At 44.0% G+C, this 25,760-nt stretch overlaps 1 protein-coding gene across 1 annotated transcript in view; it reads left to right on the plus strand.

Annotated features, from left to right (window-relative positions):
* The first annotated feature begins 1,131 nt into the window (after positions 1-1,131).
* The window catches only part of CCDC120 (coiled-coil domain containing 120), an 81,591-nt gene continuing 56,962 nt past the window's right edge, over positions 1,132-25,760 (plus strand). Inside the window, exon 1 of the mRNA XM_082262597.1 lies at positions 1,132-1,254. The gene's annotated coding sequence lies outside the window, so the exon portion shown is untranslated. The remainder of the gene's footprint in view (positions 1,255-25,760) is intronic.

Here is a 25,760-nt window from a genome sequence, read left to right on the forward strand (position 1 = left end):
ACGGGCAAACAATGTAGTGTAGGGGGGTCAATCCACTGCCTCTGGTTGTGTAGGGGCTCGGGTAGTGTAAGTGTTAATACAATAGTTATGGTTATGTAGGGCTCTAGTAATGCAGGGTTCAATTCACTGGTTCTGGTTGTGTAGAGGCTCTGGTAGTGTAGTGTTTAATCTACTGGTTCTGGTTGTGTAGAGGCTCTGGTAGTGTAGTGTTTAATCTACTGGTTCTGGTTGTTTAGGGCTCAAGTAGTGTAGGGTTCAATTCACTGGTTCTGGTTGTGTAGGGGCTCTGATAGTGTAGGTGTCAATCCACTGTATCTGGTTGTGTAGGGGCTCTGGTAGTGTAGGGTTCAATTTACTGGTTCTGGCTGTGTAGGGGCTCTGATAGTGTAGGGGTCCATCCACTGTTTCTGGTTGTGTAGGGGCTCTGGAAGTGTAGGGTTCAATTAATTGGTTCTGGTTGTGTAGGGGCTCTGATAGTGTAGGGGGTCAATCCACTGTATCTGGTTGTGTAGGGGCTCTGGTAGTGTAGGGGTCAATCCACTGTATCTGGTTGTGTAGGGGCTCTGGTAGTGTAGGGGTCAATCCACTGTATCTGGCTGTGTAGGGGCTCTGGTAGTGTAGGGTTCAATTAATTGGTTCTGGTTGTTTAGGGGCTCTGGAAGTGTAGGGTTCAATTCATTGGTTCTGGTTGTGTAGGGACTCTGGTAGTGTAGGGTTAAATTTACTGGTTCTGGCTGTGTAGGGACTCTGGTAGTGTAGGGGTCAATCCACTGTTCTGGTTGTGTAGGGGCTCTGATAGTGTAGGGGTCAATTAATTGGTTCTGTACTGGTTGTATAGGGGCTCTGATAGTGTAGGGGGTCAACCCACTGGTTCTAGTTGTGTATGGGCTTTGGTAGTGTAGGTGTTGACACACTGGCTCTGGTAGTGTAGGGGTTAAAAGACGGGTTCCAGCGATGTTCGTACCACCGTCCCCCTTGCCCAGGTTGGCTCTGCCTGCTGCCGGTGACCAGGCGCTCTGCGGCAGCGGAGGGGTTAAAGGCTCATTCCTGGAATTTTTGGAATCCAGAACCTGCAGGTCGGACCGTACCAAGTGACAGACAGGTCCGCCGGGGGGAGGGAGGATGGAGAGCAACCTCTCCGTGAATGGTTTGATCTCCCGCCCGTGACTCCCCCCAGTTTGGAGGGGTGGTTGGTAGGCTCCGCTGGAAGCTCCAGTGTGAGCGGAGTACGGGCTGAGATCTGCGGCCGGAGAGGTGAGAGCGATCCCGGGGAGAGAAAGAGAGAGAGGGAGAGAGGTGATCCTGGCCGGGGCTGGGTGAGTGTCTGTGTGTACCCAGTGCTTGTCATCACACCCATCTCATCATACTCCCATCTCATCCTACACTGCGTGTGTGCGCTGATCGTAGGTATACAGAACGCTGTGTTTACACCGATCTCATATATCCCATACTACACATAATAATAATAATACACTGTGCGCACCTGGATCCCATACATCCCTCACTTTGTGCATATATATATATATATATATGACTCCTATGTGTATATGGATCCCACAGTGTATGTGTGCTGAATATATATATAACTGTGTGTACATGGATCTCTTCCATCCTATACGATGTATACAGAATGTATATCCTGCATATAGAGCGGCTGTACATGGATCCCATACATTGTATACAGTCAGTGTGTGTTTACATGGGTCCTATGTGATGTGCGATGAATAGAAATGCTCCATATTGGCTGTGTTTACATGGATCTCATACACAATGTGTGTGCCATATATATATATATATATATATATATATATATATATATATATATATACATACATACACTGTATACTCCATCCAGGTTGTGTTTACATGGATCTCACACATCCTATACTGAATGTATACTCCATCCAGAATATGGCATAGTATGGATCTCCCATACAGTGTGACTGCTGAGTATATATACTCCATATAGACTGTGTTTACATGGATATGACTGCTCAGTGTGCTGTAGTGTGTCCTGACTATACCTTCCCCCTATACATGGTAATGATGCTGTTTATAATTTCATCTGCTGCTAACACGTCGTATATGTTGCCTGTTACTATGGATATGATACACCGGGGTGTATGAATTGATATAAGCACAGTGTACAGTACACAGATTGTGTGGATGTAATACATTGTGTACATAGGTGTGCCAGGGCTGTATTATATACAGTGTATCAGATTCATATCCTATACAGCAAAACATAAGGCCTGTAAATAGTGTATATGGTCTGTGCTGCCTAGTAATATGACACAGTGTATAAATATCAGAGCTGTATATAGCCTGTGCTGCCTTATAATACACTGTATAAAGATCTGCGCTGTATGGTGTATTATATTCACTGTATGTAAGCTTTGTCTATGGCAGTTCACCAAACTGTGGCCCTTTGCCTTCTTTTATCTGACCCTCGGGGCATAATGCCCCCGATCACTGAAAATGGAGCAATATTCCCTCACTGACACCAAGGATGGGGCACTATTCCTTCCACTGACACCAAGGATGGGGCACTATTCCTTCCACTGACACCAAGGATGGGGCACTATTCCTTCCACTGACACCAAGGATGGGGCACTATTCCTTCCACTGAGACCAAGGATGGGGCACTATTCCTTCCACTGACACCAAGGATGGGGCACTATTCCTTCCACTGACACCAAGGATGGGGCACTATTCCTTCCACTGACACCAAGGATGGGGCACTATTCCTTCCACTGACACCAAGGATGGGGCACTATTCCTTCCACTGACACCAAGGATGGGGCACTATTCCTTCCACTGACACCAAGGATGGGGCACTATTCCTTCCACTGAGACCAAGGATGGGGCACTATTCCTTCCACTGAGACCAAGGATGGGGCACTATTCCTTCCACTGACACCAAGGATGGGGTTCTATTTCTTCCACTGACACCAAGTATAGGGCACTATTCCTTCCACTGACACCAATGATGGGGCACTATTCCTTAATTCTAGTGACCCCAGGATACAGTCCAGGCCCTTAAGGTTTGAAGGACAGTAAACTGGCCCTTTGTTTAGAAAGTTAGAGACCCCCTGCTCTATTGTGTGTATTGCCTGTGCCTATATAATGTATGTGCTGAGCATATATACAACTAAATGTACACTGTGACATCTATTATTAGATCTAGAAGTAGTTTTTAGTACATAATGTTTATATTCTGTTTACATTGCACAGATATATTGGTACATTGTACAGCATGCCTGTGCTGGGTGTATATACAGGCTTGTATACATATTTGGATTCTTTTTTTTGTGGATGTGAAATATGTGGGTTGGCGGGTATACACTCCTTCATTGTAGAGGCAGATGTGATAAAATGGCTATGATATGTGTCCTGGGGGATTATCTGAGTCCTGTATGTACAGTGCTATATGTGTGACTAATAAATAACTCCAGCGATATTGATAAATGTTTCAATATTCTCCAGTGGGTACACAGATGCCTAGCTGGTGCTTATACCAGGGTATGGGCACAGTCAGCACATCTACATTTCTCTCCATGTATAGAATAGTGGAATTCAGTGTCAGCTGATTACAACACCTTGGGCGGCACACTCACCTTCCATAATATTGTTTCATTGATGCCATGTTGAAATTTTTCATGACTCCTGGTTTTGTCACTACCTGTATGACCTGAACCCTGATGGTATTGGGTGCCAGCACGTATCGTCATGGCTGATACAGGGTTGGTGGTTTGCTGTTATCTCTATGGCAGCCTTTGCTATGCAGGGTTGGTGGTTTGCTGTGTTCTCTATGGCAGCCTTTGCTAAGCAGGGTTGGTGGTTTGCTGGGTTCTCTATGGCAGCCTTTGCTAAGCAGGGTTGGTGGTTTGCTGGGTTCTCTATGGCAGCCTTTGCTATGCAGGGTTGGTGGTTTGCTGGGTTCTCTATGGCAGCCTTTGCTATGCAGGGTTGGTGGTTTGCTGTGTTCTCTAGGGCAGCCTTTGCTTAGCAGGGTTGGTGGTTTGCTGTGTTCTCTATGCCAGCCTTTGCTTAGCAGGGTTGGTGGTTTGCTGTGTTCTCTATGGCAGCCTTTGCTAAGCAGGGTTGGTGGTTTGCTGTGTTCTCTATGGCAGCCTTTGCTATGCAGGGTTGGTGGTTTGCTGGGTTCTCTATGGCAGCCTTTGCTATGCAGGGTTGGTGGTTTGCTGTGTTCTCTAGGGCAGCCTTTGCTATGCAGGGTTGGTGGTTTGCTGTGTTCTCTATGGCAGCCTTTGCTACGCAGGGTTGGTGGTTTGCTGGGTTCTCTATGGCAGCCTTTGCTATGCAGGGTTGGTGGTTTGCTGTGTTCTCTAGGGCAGCCTTTGCTATGCAGGGTTGGTGGTTTGCTGTGTTCTCTATGGCAGCCTTTGCTACGCAGGGTTGGTGGTTTGCTGTGTTCTCTAGGGCAGCCTTTGCTATGCAGGGTTGGTGGTTTGCTGTGTTCTCTATGGCAGCCCCTGGTGTTAACCCCAGTGTCATTAGTACAGTAACAGTGTATATTTTTAGCACTGATTACTGTAATAATGTCACTGGTCCCCCCAAAAGGGTAAAAAATGTCAGTTAGGGGTCCAATCTGTCCGCCACAATGTCGCAGTCCTGCTAGTAATCAATGATCCCCACCAGTACTAGTAAAAAAAAAATAAATAAATAACTTTTGCGCAAACCAATCAATATACATTTATTGGGATTTTTTTTTACCAACAAAAAAATATAGCAGAATACAAATTGGCCTAAAATGTTGATTTTTTTTTTTTTTTTTTTTTGGGGAATGTTATATAGCAGAAAGTAAAAAATATTGTTTTTATTTTTTTCTTCAGAATTGTTATTTTTTTGTTTATAGTGCAAAATAAATTAAAATTTAAATTGCACAGGTGATCAAATACCACCAAAAGAAAGCTCTATTTGTGGGAAAAAAAAGGACATTGATTTTATTAGGGTACAGCGGCGCACGACCGCGCAATAGTCAGTTAAAGTAACGCAGTGCTGTATCCCAAAAAATGGCCATGTCATTAAGGGTAAATCCTTCTGGTCCAGAAGTGGTTAAAGCAGAGCTCCACCCAAAAAAACCTTGTCCGCTCCCACATTTGGCACCTTTTAGGGGGGGAGGAAGCGGTACGTTCATCGCGTAAAACTGAACCAGAAGTTCAGCCTTCTCGGACAATTCACAGCTCCCAGAAGACTGCAGCCCCATCACAAAGCGCAGCATAGTAGGAAACCGGCTTGAAGCCGCAAGGCTCCGCTGTCAGTTTCCCTTAGTCAAGATGGCGGTGCAGCAGCCAATTGAAGAATTGGTTTGGGTGAGGACACCACTGGATGTCTGGACAGGTAAGTGTCCTAATATTAAAAGTCAGTAGCTGCTGACCTAATTTTTTTTTTGGGGATGGGGGGGGGGGCCTGGAACTTCTCTTTAAGTCATAAAATGCAGAGTGCGGCGTGGAGCCCACAGTATCCTACTTAGTTCTGTCTGTATATCGCTACAGAGAGTACTGGAGGGGAGGCTGGTCACATGACACTTTGGGAGGTCATGTGACCCGGTTCTACTTTTTTCCTCCATTCATTAGTTTAAAGGGGGGTCAAATCAAATTAGTGTTTATTAAAAGTCAGAAGTGACAAACTGTAGCTGCTGACTTTTAATAAACAGATACTCACCTGTCCTAGGATCTCCATCTGTGTTCTGTCCTTGGCATCTCAACTGTGGGCACCCGGCTGTGACAGCTTGCAGCTTCACAGCCGGGAAGCCACGGCACATGCGCGAGCCACGCTGCACTTTGTGAATCATCATGCAGTCTTCTGGGACCTGTGACTGCGGGGAGGGAAGAGAACTTCAGCATTCTTCTTCAGGGGTAAGTGGTTACGATATAAGGCTTTTCTAAAATGAAAAAAGGGTACAGTTAAAGCGGAGTTCCACCCTAAAAATTATTTTTTCACCGTCCGCTAGCTTAGATGAACCTGAAAAAGAATTGGATAATTACATTTTTTTTTCACTTACCTTGTTTTTTTTTTTTTTAAATCAAGAAAAGCTTTATTGAGAAAAATCCACACCATTACATTCAATAAAAGAAACACTGTCGGATGGCAGCATCAAACCATAAACATTACATAGTTCACACCATGCCACAGTCCCCCCAAGTTAATCACACATAGGTACAGTTTGATCCACAGAAAAGAGAACATAGTATATGGAAATGCAAATGCAGGGAACTCCCCAACCCCAGACATTCGAACCAGAAACCAACCCTCAAGGAATTACAATAACAAACGGTCCATAACGAGATCATCAGGGGCCATGCCCGGACTGTTCAACCATACTCCCCATACCTTTGAGAATTTCTGGGGCACCCCCCGATGTTGGTATATAACCTCCATACGTAAAGTAGAACCCATCTGTTCCAGCCACATCCTGTACGTATGTGTTTCCTGTGCTATCCAGTGTCTCAAGATGAATAAACGGGCCTGAAAGAGCGCCCGAGCGGCGGCCTCTCTCAGAAACCTATCCTCCACTATCGACTCCAGTATCCCAAGAAGACAGTGTCTGGGATCCCTAGGCATGTCCACCCCCAGAGCCCCATTAATGGCAGATATCACCATGGACCAGTACCTGTGCAACTTTGGACATCTCCACAACAAGTGAATCAAGTCCCCTTTCTCTCTCTGGCATCGTCCACAGAGATCATCGTCGGGAAGACCCATAGCATGACTTACCTTGTTTTTAAAGAAAATATACTTGCCTTCCTTCCTCTTCCTCCGTCACTTCCTGCTTGCATTGACTCCTGGGAGATGAGCGTCATCGATCCCAGGAGTCAATGCGCCTGCACAGGCCCTGCTTGTCACTTCCGGTGCAGGTGTGTTATTCCTGGCATGCCCAGAAGCTGTGCAGGGGTGACGTGCCTGCATCGGAAGTGACGAGCAGGGCCTGTGCATGGCATTCTGGGACTCCGACGTCACCGAAGAGGATGCTCCGGCTTCAGCTGCCCACACCTGAGATGGCAGCGCTGGACAAGACATTTTCAAGGTAAGTATTTCTTCTATAAGGTAAGTGAAACCGGGGACAGTTCAGAGGCTATCGTTGCTTAAATGCACTAGCCCTGACTGTCCCGGGGGGTATTTTTAGGTAAAAAAATGTTTTCAGGGTGGAACTCCGCTTTAAACAGCATGCAAATTTTTAAATACAAAATAAAAACATTATGTATAGAATTGTATACTGACCCTGTAAGCACACACATCAGTTGTGAAACCCGCCTCATGCACACAGGGCATTTGAAAAAGAGCTGCAAAGCCAGTTGTGACGCCAGGAAAAAGCAGCTGTAAAAACGCGTATTTAGAAACGTTTTGCATTGGCTTTTAGCCACGTTTAGCAGTGTTAGCATTTGTCAGCCTTTCTCTGCCCTCTTCTATTTTCCACTCTCAAATCCCAACTACTACAGCTTGAAAATGCTTGACGTGGCTTAATGCTGTATACAGCGTTTAGGCGTTTTTACAGCCGAGCGCTGCTGCTCCAGAATGTACTTTTACTGGGTTTTCTTTTTTTTTTTTTTTTTTTTACAGCTTGAAAACCCCTATGCCACTTACAGCTCCTAAAAGCCTGTGTTTGCATGAGGCCATAGAATAACATGGAGGGGCGTTTTTAAACTGCAAAAAAAATGTCTGACGCTCCTAAAAGCAGCTGTAAAAACGCCCTGAGGCCTAAAAGAAACACAAAAAGATTTTTGCCGCTGCCTGCTATCAAAGATCCATCTGGAGGAGACACTGTGGCCCACATCGTTAAGCCCACAAGGGGTCAAAAAGAAAGCCCAAAGTAGTCAAAAATCTGCCAATGGAAAGCAGAACGGTCAGGGATATAGTGCAGAACAAATACAGAAAATGTATTTAGAAAAGGGGTAGTTAGCTCTTAAAGCTCTTATACCTACCTGGACCCCGCAGTGATAGAATCAGCCAGACAAGGCCCTCAGGGAGGAGAAAAAAGACAGCGAAAGGCGATGACACCATGCAGGAGTCCTAAAGGTAAATGGTTTTGGTGTAATGTCTTTTAACCACTTCAGCTCCGGAAGGTTTTACCCCCTTCCTGACCAGGCCCTATTTTGCGATTCAGCACTGCGTTACTTTTAACCAACAATTGCACAGTCGTTCGACGCTGTACCCAAACTAAATTTACCTCATTTTTTCTCACAAATAGAGCTTTCCCTTGGTGGTATTTTTTTTTTTTTTTATAAACAAAAAAAAAAAAAAAGCGACAATTGTGAAAAGAAAAAAACAATATTTTTCACATTCTGCTATATAACATTCCCTAAAGAAAAATGTAAAAATCAAAATTTTTTAACATTTTAGGCCAATTTGTTTTCTGCTACACATTTTAAAAATCGCAATAAGCGTATTTTGATTGGTTTGCGCAAAAGTTATCACCTAAACTAACTACGGGAAAGAATTAGGTATTTTTTTTTTTTTTTACTAGTAACGGCAGCAATCTGTGGGACTGCGACATTGCGGCGAACAGATCGGACCCCTGACTGACATCTTTGACACTTTTTGGGGACCAGTGACACTAATGCAGTAATCAGTGCTAAATAATATGCACGGTTACTGTATAAATGACACTGGCAGGGAAGGGGTTAATACTGGGGGTGATCAGAGGGGTTAATGTATGCTTACTGACTGTCGTGGGGGCGGGGGGGGGGTTCTGTGACAGGCACAGACAGATCACAGTTTCAGCTTAACTGAAATGGCTGATCTGTCCCTGCCTGTCTGAGAGAAGATCCGCCTGCTTGGTTTACAGAAGCAGGCGGGGCTTCTCTCCATTTCCCGGATGACTGCCGCCTTCCTGTCTAAACACAGCGGGAGTGCCACCGAAACCACATGCACTCCAGTCACGTAGTACTACGTGACTGGACGCAGCCGAGCCGCCCTGCCGCAGTAATATTACGGTGGGTGGTCGGCAAGTGGTTGAGTAAATGATTATGGAACGTCATTGGCTGAGAGTGCTGATCGGGAGCTGGTTGGCAGACTGTTTTTGGCCATGACCCTTCCACAGAAGCTGGCCGCCAAACACACAGGCCGAATGTCGGCTGGTTTATATAGAACCAGCCGATGTCATCTGACATTCGGCCCCTGTGTGCTAGGCTTTTAGCTGCCCATACTGTAGTGGAAATTTAGTTTAAAATTTATTTTTGGTCACATATTTTTATATTTTTTTTTTTTTTTTATTAGTGGGGTAGTGACACATGGGCATTCATTTTTGACCACAGAGACCAGAATTTAAAAGGGCAGGATGGGAAATTTTTGAATTTCTAAGAGTGCGTGTGTTTTTCATTCAGTGAAGTCTATTCATTCCAAAAATTGAATGTTAGAATCAAACTACATTTTGAAGTAATTCCAAATGACCTTTTTATGATGTACTCAGAATTTTTGTATAAATATCCGTTCAAAAATGTACTAGTGTCAAATCCGCTTTCCAATTTATAAGGGAGCGGCAAGTGATACAGAAAGTGATCACTGTGAGGTAAATGGGTTTTAAAAATGGAGGCCACTTTTTTCCATGTTACTCTGAATCCTCCAAGTGAGCCAGAATAACCAACCTGGAATGGCACTCTAATGCGACGTGTTTATGCAGCCGTGTCTAAACTGTCACTACTCAGGAGTAACACTGTCTACAGCTTTTCTCTGTTCAGGGCCCGGCCGCCCACTTGTCTGTGTGAAACGTGTCAATTACTTCACTTCACACACAATGTTTAGGCTTGTTTGGCGGCGGTGGGATGAGGCAGCATATGAGGCGTTTCACTGTGGGATCTGCCACAAATGCTTTCCCATATGTTCAAAGTCTGACGCTCTTTCTAGTCGCTGTGGGGATTGCAGGTTAGCCTTGCTGACTGGTAGTACCGCAGCGCATGGCCTGTGTGAACGTTGGGGGGGCATTTTTTACTTATTTTTTTTTTTTATTTATCTTCTCAATCTGGTATTAAATTCTGTTTGCTGCCATCAAAGCAACATCTCCTGTATCTGTTCCTTATCTGTAATACTAATATTGTACACTAATGCTGACCATACACTATACGAAAAACTGTTCAAACTAATTTTCAAAAAACAAACATTCGTCCATGAGAGCAAACGATCGTGCCATTATGAAATGACCGAATTTTGATCAATAAATTGTTCAATGGACATAAATGAATCAGTTTTTCGTTCATTTTGTCACATATGCCTAGTGCAAACAATTCGGGCGAGAAACACATTAAGGGCTCTTTCACACGGCCGGTCCGGTCAGATCCGCCTGTCAGTTTTTTAGGCGGATCTGATCGGATGCCCCATTCAGCCCTATGGAGCAGCGGATGTCAGCGGTGACATGTCTGCTGACACCTGCTGCCATCCACATCAGATCCTGTCCATGAAATCCAGAGATCCTGGGGATCGGATCGGAGGAGAGCGGACAGGCAGTCCGCTCTCATCCGATTCCTCATAGAGAGCAGTGGGGGCTGTGACACCTCCCTCTCCGCACTGCAAGCGGAGACGGAGCTGTCCTCCGCCGGCTCAGTGGGGATCGCCGATCGATCCTCGCTGAGCAGCACGGATCCGCCTACAGAGGCGGACCGTGTGAAAGAGCCCTAACTTTGTTTTATCGTTCGTTCAGCAGAATTTTCCAAATCTTTAATTCGATTTTTCAGCTCTGAAAAGTTAAAACGAATGTTCTATTTGTGCCCAATAACTGGACGAAAAACAATATAATGGACCAAATGACAGATTTTCGAACGATTTTTCAGCTAGGGTATGGCCAGCAAAAGGCATCATGCATATGGTCATAAAAAAATGCCATATACAGCATATGTACACTCATCAGCCACTTTATTAGTTACACCCGTTCAATTGCTTGGTAACCCAAATTATTAATCAGCCAATCACATGGCAGCAACTCAATGCATGTAGGCATCAGGATGTGGTAAAGACAACTTTCTGAAGTTCAAACTGACCGTCAGAATGGGGAAGAAAGGGGATTAAAGTGACTTTAAATTAGTGATCGACCGATTATCTGCAACACCGATATATCGGGGGCCGATATGCATTTCCCTGATATATCGGAATCCGCCTTTTGATTTACCGATATTGCCGATAAGTGCTTGTACCGGAGTGATGCCTGCAGCTAGAGTCATTACCCCGGTACTAGCGTCCATAGCCAATGGTCGGCTGTCTTGTAATGACAACAGATGCGGCTGAGAAGCCGCTCGGCTGTCATTCCAAGGAGCGCGAGGGGACGCACACCCCCCCCCCCCTGCCGCCTTCCGCAGCTCGCCCGAGTCTCCTGTCCCACCGGGAGACCCGGGAATCCTGCCTTCACTGCCGCCATCTGACCGGGTCTCCATTTCTTTAAATTTGGCGCCGCTGAGTACCCGGAAGTGATGACATGACATCACTTCTGGTTACTGGCGGCGCCGAATTAAAAAAACTTACAGCATTCAAGACAGCCAAACTTGGCGTTTTTAATGCTTTTAAGTGCAGAGGAGGGGTTTGGGGTCTTTTACCCCCCAAATCGCTCCACAAGAGTACCTGTAGACATTAAAAAAAAAAAAAATGTCCGAAAATATCGGCCGATACCGATAGCCGATGACCAAAATATCGGTATCGGTGGTAAAAAAAACGATATTGGTCGCTCAATACTGTAAACATGGCATGGTTGTTGGTGTCAGACGGGCTGGTCTGAATATTTCAGAAAAAGCCGATCTACTGGGATTTTTACACACAACCCTCGCTAGGGTTTACAGAGAATGGTCAGAAAAAGAGAAATTTCCAGTGAGCAGCAGCTGTGTGGAGGAAAATGGCTTGTTGAGGTCAGAGGAGAACGGTTACAGATGAACAGAAAGGCAACAGTAACTCAAATAACCACTCGTTATAACCAAGGCATGCAGAATACCATCTCTGAACTCACAACACATCGAACCTTGAAGAAGATGGGCTACAGAAGCAGAAGACCACACCAGGTGCCACTCCTGTCAGCTAAGAACAGGAAACTGGGGCTACAATTTGCACAAGCTCACCAAAATTGGACAATAGAAGATTGGAAAACGTTACCTGGTCTGCTGAGTCTCGATTTCAGCTGTGGTATTCAAATGGTAGGGGCAGAATTTGGCATAAAAAAACTTTGTATCAACATTTTCAGACTGGTGGTGGTGTAATGGTGTGGGGGATATTTTCTTGGCACACTTTGGTCCAATTGAGCATCATTTAAATGCCTCGGCCTACCTGAGTATTGTTGCTGACCATGTCCATCCCTTTATGACTACAGTGTACCCATCTTCTGATGGCTCCTTCCAGCAGGATAATGCTCCATGTCACAAAGCCCAAATCATCTCACCACTGGTTTCTTCAACATGACAATGAGTTCACTGTACTCCAATGGCCTCCACACTCACCAGATCTCAATCGATTAGAGCACCTTTGGGATGTGGTGGAACGGGAGAGTCGCATCATGGATGTGCAGCCGACAAATCTGCAGCAACTGCGTGATGCTATCATGTCACTATGGACCAAAATCTCTGAGGAATGTTTCCAACACCTTGTTTAATCTATGCTACGAAGAATGAAGGCAAAAGGGGGTCCAAGCCCCCCGGTACAAGCAAGGTGTACCTAATAAAGTGGCCGGTGAGGGTATATATTTGTTTATACCGTAGTTCTGTTTTAGGGTATATAGCCATGCACTTCAGGCATTTAAATAGGTATTTTGAAAGTAGCACTTAGAGGCATAAAAGAAAATTCCCCAAGGCAGCATTTGCAGAGTAAATGAGCATAATTTACATGCGTGCGTGCAAACGTACATACCTAAACTCGTGTATATGCGCATAAATGTACTCCTTTAGCCAGAATAAATTCCTATTCCTGCTCAGTAGAATGAGTTTACACTCGTAATTATGCGCCAAAACAAGCCTTTTTTACACTTCACATTAAAGGTTCACTTTTTTTCATTTAAAATAACAAACCTGTTATACTTACCTGATCTATGCAGTGTTTTTGCACAGAGCAGCCCCGATCCTCTTCTGGGGTCCCCCGCCATCGCTCCTGGCTCCTCCTCTTCAGCAGGTGCCCCCATAGGAATCTGCTGTCTCTATTGACACAGACAGGGTAACTTGGCCCCACCCCCCGTCACAGAATTTGATTGACAGCAGTGGGAGCCAATGGCTCCCATTGCTGTCAAACTGTGCAGTGAGGCAGGAGAGAGCTGGGAGGGCCGCTGCTCTCATGCATACCGCTGGATCAGGATCGGGCTCAGGTAAGTATAAGGGAAGTGATGGGGAACACATCACCACAGAAGGTTTTTTACTCGAAGGGCTCTTTCACACAGTCTGTCCATCAAATGGACTCCGTTTATCTCAGCGGGGGATCAATCCGCTGATCCCCCGCTGAGCAAGAGGATGACAGCTGTCCGCGCTGTGTGCGGAGACAGAGCTGTTAGGTCCCCATGCATCTCTATGGGGGAATCGGATGGAAACGTTCTCATCCGATCCGATCCACTGGACGGATGGAAAATAGGGTTTCCATCCATCCAGATTTGACGGATCGGATGTCAGCGGACATGTCTCTGCTGACATCCGATGCCCCATAGACATGCATGGGGTGACCGTTCAGATCCGCCAAAAAAACTGACAGGCGGATTTGAACAGTCCGCCTGTGTGAAAGGGGCCTAAGGCTTTACAACCACTTATTTTTATGCTATCTCCCGGCAGAAAGTTCCAGCATAGATGGGAGTATTTTAGGAGTATGAATTGTATCCTATTGTAACACTTTTCTCTTCAGTCATCCAACAAACTATGCCTACTGCTTTGTATACATGTTAGGATTGCTACAGGCCAGCCACATGCCCTCTCCTCTTGTTAAATTCACTCTTCCTCTCTCTCTTTCTTAAAGTGTTACTAAACCCAGGACTCTGCATTCATTATATCTGGTCTCCCACACTACACAGAACATGGAAATGCAATTGCTTTAGTAAATATTAACTGCCAAATACTTTTTCCCATCAGCAGTATATAGCAGTCTTGTGACTTATATCAGTGTCTGCTTAAAGCTTGTAGGAGGAGTTTTCATTGTACTCTGACTGTCCTATGAGGCTGCAGGACCCCTGATCCTCTGTTTGGACAGTGCTGATTAGCCCTATGCTGAGCAAATTCACCCTACCAAGAAAAAAAAAAAAAGCAATCTCACCAAACTGAGCATGTGCAGAGTGACTCCAAAGGCTCTGCCTTATCAGGAGATAGATTGGGAACAATGTAAGAAGGGGAGGATCAGAGAAGACATGATCAAACAGCCTTTTTTACACAATGCAGAGGATTAACCCCTTGGGTTCCGGAGTGAGTATATCAAGCATGCTTTATTTCCTATACAGACTGATTTTACTGCTGTGGGTTTAGTAACACTTTAATAACTAAAAATTAAACTAAAATGAAATATATCATTTATAATTCTATATTAAATTAAACTAGAATACTATTATTATAATAACTTTTTAAACTTTAACTTCCTCTACGTTCACATAGGGCTGATGCCAGTATACCTTTTATTTGGGATGTATGCGTCCCTAACCTGCAGTTGCTGCATGCAGGCAGCCCACTCAAGTCTAGGAGGATGCAGAGGCTGCATGGGCACAGCTACTCGTCATATTGTGGCAGGGGTGCGGGTAAGTGCCCATTCACCCACACCTGCATGCCTGTCACAGCTAGGGGCGCATAAATGGCTCATTCATGGTGTACAGCCGTAGGTACAGGGCCTAAAGAATAACTTCATGCCTGATTGAAAGTTCTGCTTTGTTTGAAAAAAAAAAGAATTGCACTCAAGAGTTTTTCATGGAATTCTAACACCCCCAACCCCCTCCCTCCCCCTAGATGTGGCGGCTGTATACATTTTTAGGCTTTTTACCTTCGGCTAATACCATACTTCCTGACCCTCCTTGTTTACAGTTGTTTTTCTCCATCATATCTATGGAAGCCATTGTTGTCACACAGGCCGGACCTTCCTTTGTTTGTTTCTATAATGTGGATTGATAGGACTAGTAGTTTACATAAGAAAGACTTGCAATATATGTTTTTTGTTTTGTTTTTGTATGAATGTGCCCATGCCACAACCATAGGTGCTAAGGAGGTGACGTATTGTGTCACTTCAAGGGCTGCCACATGTAAACTTGGCCTAAGAACTCCTGTAAGTTTATGGCCATCCGTATCCCTTTGTTGGGATTTCCTTTCACATGCTCTCCTAGAGACACGGCGGGAAGTGAGAGCAAATCGACTGCCCTGTGTAGCTTACACCATAGAGAACCATTTATATTACCCGATAGCGATAGCTTGCTACTCTTCGCAATTAATCGCAGACGGTTTTAGCAGCTTGATTGAGCTGTCTTTTCTGTAAGGCATTTTTGTCTTTGTAAGGCCCCTTTCACACTTATGCGACTTGTCCTGCGATTTTGGGACTGCAAAGTCGCATGACAAGTGGTTGTCCATGATTTCCAATGAGTACCGTTCATATCTGTATGACTTCAAGTCGCAACGACTTCAAAGTAGTCCCTGCACTACTTTTGGAAGATTTGAATGCGTTTTGAGGTCCAAAGACATAGGCATTGCTTCAAGTCGCGTCAAAGTTGTGGCAAAATCGCACAAGTGTGAAAGGGGCCTTAGTGTGGCTTTCCTAGAATTTTCCCATACTTGCTATTTCTTCTACATGAGTAACAGAGATGTATAGTAACTAAGTAGAACTACTTCACTACTGTACTTAAGTACCGAAAGGCGGTATCTGTACTTTCCTAGAGTAGAATTTTTTTTTCTCCTACTTCCACTTTTACTTCACTACATTTTTTCGATGATTTCAATACTTCTACTCCGATATATATTTTTTTTTTTTTGTGCTGCATAGTTACTCGTTACAATTATAAAAATTACCACTGCCAGAACAGTAGATGGCAGGTTTCATGAAGCTCAAAACGTGTGAATTATCAGCGCATACGAAAATAAATGCTACTGTATGTATAAATAAAAGCTGCATTTGAAATAATAAAAAACAATATGGTGTTCAAACTTTTGACTTCTTTCTTTAATAACTACATAACACAGTACTTGTACTTTTACTTTCAGTACTTGAGTAGCAAAATTTAAAAAAAAAACTACTTGCAATACTTAAGTACAAAAAATGTTGAATACTTTAGTACTTCTACTCAAGTCACTTTTTGATCGAGCACTTCCACTTCTACTCAAGTCACTTTTTGATCGAGCACTTGTAATTTTACTCAAGTATGGGTTTCTAGTACTTTATACAACTCTGATGAGTAATAATGCCTTGTGTTAATCCCTTCCCATTTTAGATAATAGGACAGCGTGAGCAGCTCTCAAATACCCTGTCCTAGCTGTTATAATGGCTACATTGTACCTATAAATATATTATCCTTTGTCTTCTCCCAAGTGATAGGGCCGTTTAAACTGATGGGTAGATCAAAGTGAATGGATTTGTTTTTCACTGCAATTGAACTGATTGATCCAATCTTTGTAGGTGAATCACACTTCATAGATCCTCCTGAGTACAGAGGTGTCAGATGGGCTAGTACAGCCTTTTTTAACCAGGGCGTCCAGGCACCTTGGGGTGCCTTGAGGTTTCCTCAGGGGTGCCTAAAAATTGTATACAAGCCGGTGGGTGGATGAAACCTGCCTATTTTAGTTACACAAAACCACAGTTTTCATTGTCCACCATAACAACCTTCTAGCTTCCAACCTGCTAATGACCAATGGCATCATCATTTGATAAGGAGGATGTCGGTTGCCTGCATATCATCCTTGTTTGACCCTCCGTGGCCTCTTTCCATCAGCTTTAGGGTCTCATTAGCTAAGTGGTGGAGAAAAACTGTGGGAGAAGGGAAACATTGGTATACTAGTCAGCACCAGTTTGCAAAAGTGTATTTGTTTTGGAAGAACAAATCTCCTCTAACGTTGGGTGTCCTATGTGTATTGATGTTGCTGCATTATGTAAAATTATTAGAATAGTTTTTACATTTTAGAATGGGGCGCCTCAAAACTGTCCATAATTTTGGAGGGTGCCTCCAGATTGTCCATAATTTTAAAGCGTGTCTTGACTGAAAAAAAGGTTGGGAAACACTGGGCTAGTCTATGTAAAATAAGGCAATTGGTGCTGGGATTTGTAAATCTTCCAGTTCACTGCGGACGGGGAGACTCGCATGTACATACCAAACTGCCTGAATTCACATCAAGCACCCATGGAGTTGATTTATTATATATTTATTTATTTATTTCAGGTTCTTATATAGCGCTGTCAATTTACGCAGCGCTTTACATATACATTACACATTCACATCAGTCCCTCAAGGAGCTTACAATCTAAGGTCCCTAACTCAGATACATACACAGTAGGGCCAATTTTTTTATACAGGATCCAATTAACCTACCAGCATGTCTTTGGAGTGTGGGAGGAAACCGGAGTACCCGGAGGAAACCCACGCAGGCACAGGGAGAACATGAAAACTCCAGGCAGGTAGTGTCGTGGTTGGGATTCGAACCAGCAACCCTCTTTCTGCTAGGTGAAAGTGCTAACCACTACACCACTGTGCCCTGTTCACACCTGAGCGTATTTCAGCTCGTAAAACGCTCATCTCTGAAGTCTTAAAACACCCAACAAGCAAAATCCTATTAATTTATTTCAATGGCCCCTGTTCACATATGAGCGTTTTGTCGCCTGAAGCTCAAAAAAGCTTCTTTTTTTGGCAGATTACAAGCATTTTTGTTAGATTTTAATGCCTTCCTCCTAACAGCTGCAAAAAACCCCAGAATAGGTGAACTTATCTTTTTAAACAGGTTTTGGATGTATTTGGCTTTACTTTAGGATGTCATGCATTTTTGACATTTCATATAAAAGTGATTATGAAGGAAGTTCCGTGGTCACAGCATACACTTTAATTTTTAACATCAGCATTGTAATAACAATACGTACAATGGCTATTTTTGACAATCCTCTATAAGCTTACTTGAAAAACCTCTTTTCATGTTGTGAATGCTGCCTGTCTGTTTGCCATCTTCTTCAACAACTACTGGATTCCCAGCATGCTTTGCAGCTTTTCCTCTGCTGTCTACTTTGCATTTCTAAGGACTACATATCCCATGGTACCTTGCTGCCTGCAAGTAGGGATTCCTGTACTGACCCCGCCTCCTGAAACTCCTCTCATCACCTCTGTAGTTCAGAAGACAGGCTCTGTGAAATGTGTGACACAGCAGTACCTAGTTACAGGGCATAGTGAATACATGTCACAGAATTCAAGGTAGTAAACCTATGGGGAACTTCCAAAAAGAAATTTACAAACATCAAGGCCATTCAGATTAAGTGCCGGTTCACATATATGCAACGCGGGAAACCTGCGAATCCACTGCGGGTTCCCGAATCGAATTCAAATCGCAGGCAGTTCACACTGCCATATGCGAATCGCTGGGGGTGTCATACAAAGTTAACGACACCCCCAGATCAGTTCGCATATCGCAGTGCGAACTGTCAGTTCAGACATAAATCGAATCGCTTAGTGTGAACCACCATGCGATCCGATTCTGCTGCAGACCCAAAAAAAGGTCCTGTGCGTGTTGTATCCGAATCCGATGCAAATTCAGCCATACAATCTGTACGGCTGAATTTGTATTGCACAGACATCGCATGTGATTTCCAGGGCAGTGTGGTGCGAATCACATGCGATGTCTGGCATCGCTATAGTGTGAACTGGCTCTAATAAAAGTAGGCTAGAAATAATTGAAATACAACATGCAAGTAAACTTATTATTTTTAACTACTTCCCACCCAAGGACGTACCCGTACATCCTTGGGCTTTTATTGGTTAAACCGGGATGATTCCTGCACCTGCACCCATCATCCTGGTACCGTTGTCTGCAGCCGGCGATTTTCTACAATGCAGAAGTGATCCAAGTGGCTAATTAGCTACTCGATCACTTCTGCGGGTGGCGAAAAGGGGTCCCACACCCCTCTCGCCGCCTCTCCTGAGCAAGCTCTCCGGTCCCATCGGAGGCCTGGAGCGATTCGGCTGGCAGTGATGGCTGCCTGGTACAAAGAGAGAGAGAGAGAGAGGAACTGACATTGTTCCCCTCTGTCTGTTACTTCTTTACCTGGCCACCAGTGACTAGAGAAGCAGCTGATCGGCCTGAGCTCGGTCTGATTGGCTGCGTGGGTGGCCAGAGGAGAGATATGGGGTCGAATAGACCCCAAATCTCTCCATAAAGAGGACCTGTCATGGTGTATGCTATCACAAGGGATGTTGTTCATCCCTTGTGATACAAAAATTTTTATACAAACTTTATTGCTATTAAAAAATAATGTAAAGCATCTCTGTCCTACCATGCTTACGCGCAAATGCGAACACATACGTTACTCTCGCATGCATATGTAACCGGTGATCGCACCACACATGTGAGGCCTTGTCGTGAACATCAGAGTGAGCAATAATTCTAGCACCAGACCTCCTGCGCCACTCTACACTGGTAATCTGTAAAGGCGTTTAAAGCATCGCCTATGGAGAATTTTAGGCACTGTAGTTTGCAGCCATTCCACGGGCAGACGCAATTTTAAAGCGTGACATATTAAGTATCTATTTACTCGGTGTAACATCAGCTTTCACATTATACAGATACATTGGGCTAACTTTTACTGTTTTTTACATTTTTTTTTTTTATTCATAAATGTGTTTTTTTTTTTTCCCAAAAAATTGCATTTGGAAAAACTGCTGCGCAAATACGATGTGACAAAAATTGCAACACTCACAATTTTATTTTATAGGGTCTCTGCTAAAGAAAAATATATGATGTTTGGGGGTTTTAAGTAATTTTCTAGCAAAAAAAAAAGTCGATTTTTACTTGTTGGGGCGAAGTGTCCGAATAGGCTTGGGAAGGAGGTGGTTAATTGTGTCCATCTATATACACTTGGCACACAAATGATGAGGAAACCTTTTTCAGTGACTGCATATATGAAATTTATGGTTTGCCTGAAGTTTTATAATTGCAACTTTATTTAGTTTTCCTCCCCTTTGCTTTGGAATTTGCTGACATTCTATGGGCAGGAAAAAATAACAATAATACAATCTTGTCCTCCAATAAAGGGGTTTTGTAAACTGCTGCGCCGCCTGCGGAGAAATTGCAGGTTCTGACAAATAGGAAAGCCTAATATAAGGTACATTGCAGATACAGGGAGCAGAGCCTACTTCTGTTCCAGACATTGCTGTAGTGCAGTAGTCTTCCCCACTTCTTTTTGCCATCAGTCTGATCTGGGAACACCGGCTTCTGAGGTAGGAGAGGTAATCGTTCCCAAACACACCCATTGCAGACCCTTTGCTGCTGTCTGATTTAACCACCTCCTTCCCAAGCCTATTCTGACACTTCGCTCCTACATGTAAAAATCCAAAAAATGTTTTTGCTAGAAAATTACTTAGAACCCCCAAACATTATATATATATTTTATATGCGGCCCGAGGAAATTTCTCTACACAATGTGGCCCAGAGAAGCCAAAAGGTTGGACACCCAGACTGTAGAATGAGTTTTTGCATTAGCGTTTTTCAGCCTTTTTTTTTTTTCTTACTCCCACAAAAACATATGGCTCAAAAACGCTGATAAACGCCAAATAGCCGTGGTTTTTTTCTTTTTTGTTTTTTTTTTTTTTTTTTTTTCTTTGCGTTTTAGGCTTTTATCAGAGTTAAAGTGTTTTTACATCTGGAAAACTCCTCTTAAAACCCACTAGTTCTGTTTTTTTTTTTTTTTCCTGTTCTGACAAAAAAGCGCTGATAACAGCCTATATGTGCATGGACACATAGGATAACATGCTGGGGAGTTTACTGGCTGTAGGAAAAAAAAACTCCTAAAGCCAAAAACAGCAACTGTAAAAACGTCCAGTGTGCATGAGGAATTAAAGTGCAAGCTCCAGGGCTGTGATCCCGATACTGGTGGCACTGCCAAAATGAGCCACTGACCTTCCATTCTGCATGTTATATTGTATGGTGACCATACTGACCCCCATACTATACCACTGACCTGTCATAACTTCCATTCTGCATGTTATATTGTATGGTGATCATACTGACCCCCATACTATACCACTGACCTGTCATAACTTCCATTCTGCATGTTATATTGTATGGTGACCATACTGACCCCATACTATACCAATTATCTGTCATAACTTCCATTCTGCATGTTATATTGTATGGTGACCATACTGACCCCATACTATACCACTGACCTGTCATAACTTCCATTCTGCATGTTATATTGTATGGTGATCATACTGACCCCATACTATACCAATTATCTGTCATAACTTCCATTCTGCATGTTATATTGTATGGTGATCATATGGCACTTTTCCACTGCAAGTACCGGCTAGTACCGGCTCGGCTCTACTCGGCCCTGCTTGGCCCAGTTTGCTTTTCCACTGCGGTACCACATGGTATAGTGTCGGAACGGTTCGGTACGGTACGGTATAGGTTTGCTTTTCCACTAAAGTAGTACTAAAGTTAAGTGGGTGGGATAACAACGGGGTGTGTGTGATTCTCTGACCAATCAGTGGCTAGTAGTGACTGCATGCAAAGGATTGTGGGATATGGTACCAGTTTGGTACCTGTTGGAACCACAATCGAGTAGGTACTGTTTTTTCAGAGCCGTACCGTACCGTACCGTTCAGTTCCATGCAGTGGAAAAGCAAACCTATACCGTACCGTACCGAACCGTTCCGACCCTATACCATGCGGTACCGCAGTGGAAAAGCACAAAAGCGTGCCGAGCCGGTACGGTTCTATGCAGTGGAAAAGCGCCAATACTGACCCCCATACTATACCACTGACCTGTCATAACTTCCATTCTGCATGTTTTATTGTATAGTGATCATACTGACCCCGTACTATACCACTGATCTGTCATAACTTCCATTCTGCATGTTATATTGTATGGTGATCATACTGACCCCATACTATACCACTGACCTTCTACAGATAAAGATGTGAATGTCTTTATCTCCATACTAGTGAACCAGGGAGTAGTGAAGAAGCCAAGGGATCAGCCAGGTGACTAACATTTTAAAAATGAGGTCTGCAATGATGACTGGACTTCTGTCTACTATAAATTGGCACTGTGGCATGCATGATCCACATTTAATACAGTCACCATAGATTGTCACCTTTGTGCTGTTAGTCATTGTGTGCCGTTCTCCCAGTCTCCATGCACAAACAATTCTCTCCTTCCTGCTTTTGCACAATGTCTAAAATTGACGTATGACTTCATCCCTCACCCCACTTACAAAACTCCTTCTCTGTAGTGTTTCACGTGGCTTCTGATGACATAATCTCTGAAAGTTAATCTACAACCTCAAGTTCAGCAATTTATTCAACTATGCCGTGTGGAGCCTGCCTCCCATTCCAGGCTGTCCAGGTTTCTGGGGTTCTCTCTGGATTGAGGGGTATGAGAATCCCAGAGACAGTTCTCATTTCATTATGTGAAAGTTAATATATCCTAGTAGTTCTTCCTTTTCAAGTAAATCCTTCAGACAAAACTTGGTTTCTTCAGCTTTAGATAGAGTAGATTGAAAACTTCCACCAGGCCTCATGCACACTGGATGTTACTTTATTGGTAGCTTCTAGATTAACACCAGTGCAAAGCTTTAAAACAAGCCCTCACTAGCCACCGTAGCTGCAGGCACTGTGGAGCAACCCATCATCAAAATTTACAGCAAAAACTCTTTAAATCATCCAAGTTGAATATCTCAGCCGCTCAGCTCACTCTCCTTGTTCTGTGTTTGCCTTTTAAAGAGGAAGTAAAGTCTTCCAGTTTTTTTTTTTTTCTTCCCTGCAAAGTAAATTCATAATGTGCTAGTATGACACCTGCAAACGAAGCCTGCGTTGCCCCGCTGGTGGCCGCATCCATCTTCTCCGGTCTTCCTTTTCTGGGTCTGCGGACTCCGACTGTATTACTGGCCGGAGCTGCGTGACGTCTCTCCCGCGCATGCACGTGGAGCCGCCGGTCACAGCCCTGGGCTCTGAAGAAACTGCATGGGCGGCCGTTTCTTTAGAGCGCATGCGCCAATGAAGTCATCGGCTGCATGCAATGTAAATATCTCCTAAACGGTGCAAGTTTAGAAGATATTTACAGTACCTATAGGTAAACCTTATTAAAAGCTTACCTAAAAGGTAAAAGTTATAAAGGTGGGTTTACAACCTCTTTAAGATTAGAAGGCTTCTGAGTCACTGCTTGTGAGGGAGGAACACAGTGGCTGAGCTGCAGAATTGCTGGTGGAAGGGGAAGCTGAGCAGCTGAATCACTGCTGGGAAGGGGGAGCAGGGGAAGCTAAGCTGGCTTTGGTTAGGACTTGGGTGATGTCAGTGTGTCCTCTGTGAAATTTGAGGATGAACTGGTCCACAGTGCGTTCATCTACAGAGAGGTCAGTAAGGGTTTGTTTTAAAGCTCCTTTACTTGATTTTCCATAGCTTGTCCACAGATTCATTTTAAAGTAGAATTAAACCTTGGCCAAAAAAAAAATAGGCCCCCAGGAGCTTTTAGCCAGCCATAATGTGCTAAAGACATGCTGGTAAGTGATTTGGCTCCTGTCTGAATTGGCCTTAGTATGTGTATGAATGAAGGGCAGGGACTAATGTGAATGTACAATATACATGTAAAGCACTGTGTAAATTGTCGGCGCTATTTAAAAAAAATGTGCTAGTATGCATTGCATGTTCAAACATTATAACAGACTTCTCTCTCCCCCCCCCCCCAAGCAACAAAAGAGGGGGGGGGATGGGACTTTGTATGAGCTTACAAAAAATATTGTATCTCCAATTCTCCATCCATAAATCGAAAAAACAAAGGAAGGTTGGGACTTTGAGTGAAGTGTGTGTGTCAAACCTGACCATATAACGTTAGAGTAAAAGTACATGCAAAATAAACCAATACACATACGATAAAATCAAGAATGTGGACCAGTTTAATTGTATGGCAAAGATGGTAAAGAAATAATATAATAAAATGCAGACAGTGAATGCATAAAATGTGGTCAGAATTGACCAACGCATGTAAGAAAAATGTGCAAAAATATGTGACAATACAAGAACCAATAAATAATATACATAATACATAGAGATTGTATCTATATATGCACATATGCTCTACGCGTTTCGTGTTTAATACACTTCTTCAGAAACTGGCACAGTCGACAATCTACAGAAAGAGTACATGTAAAAATGACATTGGAAATACCAAGTAACGAAGCCTAATAGGGCAATGTATGTCATGATTAATGCTTACAGATCAGTCCGACCTGTTTCCTCATGGCACCTGCGGTGGAGGGGCCTCTAGAACCGTCTATTCCGGGAGCTGAGGGAGCCATGACAGGTGGGGTTGATAGAAAGAAGTACAGTATGAAACCCATTGTCACTTGCGGGACCACAGTCCCCTCAAAAATGCCCGTCCAAAATGGTTTCTACAAATAATAAAGTAAATTGGTATAGTAGTATTAAAATATAGTATATTAAAAATAATATATGGAAGGTAGTGGTAAATAAGCGAGCAAAGTCCCAAAGCCAACAATGAAACACAGCAAAGAGTTAGCAAGTGCTGCAAGATTAGTGCATGCGTGGAAGGTGGATGAAGGAGGAAAAAAATAGGTGATAAATAAGAACTAGATATGAACACCAAAGAGTAGAAAGAGGGCCCAGAAGAGTGAATGAAAATAAGAAAAAAGTATGGGAAAGAAAGTGGCCTGAAATAGAAGCAAGCCACTGAGGTAAGAGAAGTAAAAACACCAAATAGTGTTGAAGAGGTAAATAAAGTGCATGGAGTGACAAAATAATTAAAGGTATATATTCTGAATGTAGGGCAGGTAACTCCAAATGGGAGAACTGGGGACACCATGTAGTCAAGGAAAACAGTGGCGATGATCCAGTGAGACCTCAGATGTGAACCGGGCAGGCGCCCAACGCCATGCAGCCGTTATAGAGGAGGAATGCGAGCAGCTCCTATCGGCATGGCCGAGAGGGCATGGCGCCAAAACCTCACTCGTGTGCGAATGCAGGTGGACAAAGCAGCGTGCTGGTAAGACCACCCAAGGAAGTGGCGTCATAACCCAGCAAGGAAGGGGCGTGGCGTCGATGCACCGCGGCCGTCCCGCCCTCAACCTCCGCATCATTGGACAGAGGAGGGAGGGGAGGACGGTAGGAGCGTATCGCAGCTTCCGGGGCAGGGGGAGAGCACCCCAACCACAGCATAGGACCAGAGAGGCACAAAAAGAATACAGCACATATGCTAAATAATGCAACACTGTCCAATAATAATAAATGAAAAATATGAAAAAAATACTAATGTGCTAGTATGCACTGCATGTTCAAACATTATAACAGACTTATAACCGGATTCGCAGCCTTCCCGCATCGCACAAGTGTGAACCGGATTTGCAGCCTTCCCGCATCGCACAAGTGTGAACCGGATTTGCAGCCTTCCCGCATCGCACAAGTGTGAACCGGGACTTAGTCTTGTGCGATGCGGGAAGGCTGCAAATTCGCAACCTGTTCCCGCATCGCAAACGCACATTTGGCAGTTCACACTGCCATATGCGATACGCAGGGGGTGTAAATGAAATGTTAACGACACCCCCAGTTTGATCGCATATCTCAGTGCGATCTGACAGTTCGCACAGGATCGGATCGCACGAGTGTGAACCACTGTGCGATCCGATC

Source organism: Pelophylax lessonae, assembly GCF_965119305.1.
Source record: "Pelophylax lessonae genome assembly, chromosome: 7".
NCBI classification, from domain to species: Eukaryota; Metazoa; Chordata; class Amphibia; order Anura; family Ranidae; genus Pelophylax; species Pelophylax lessonae.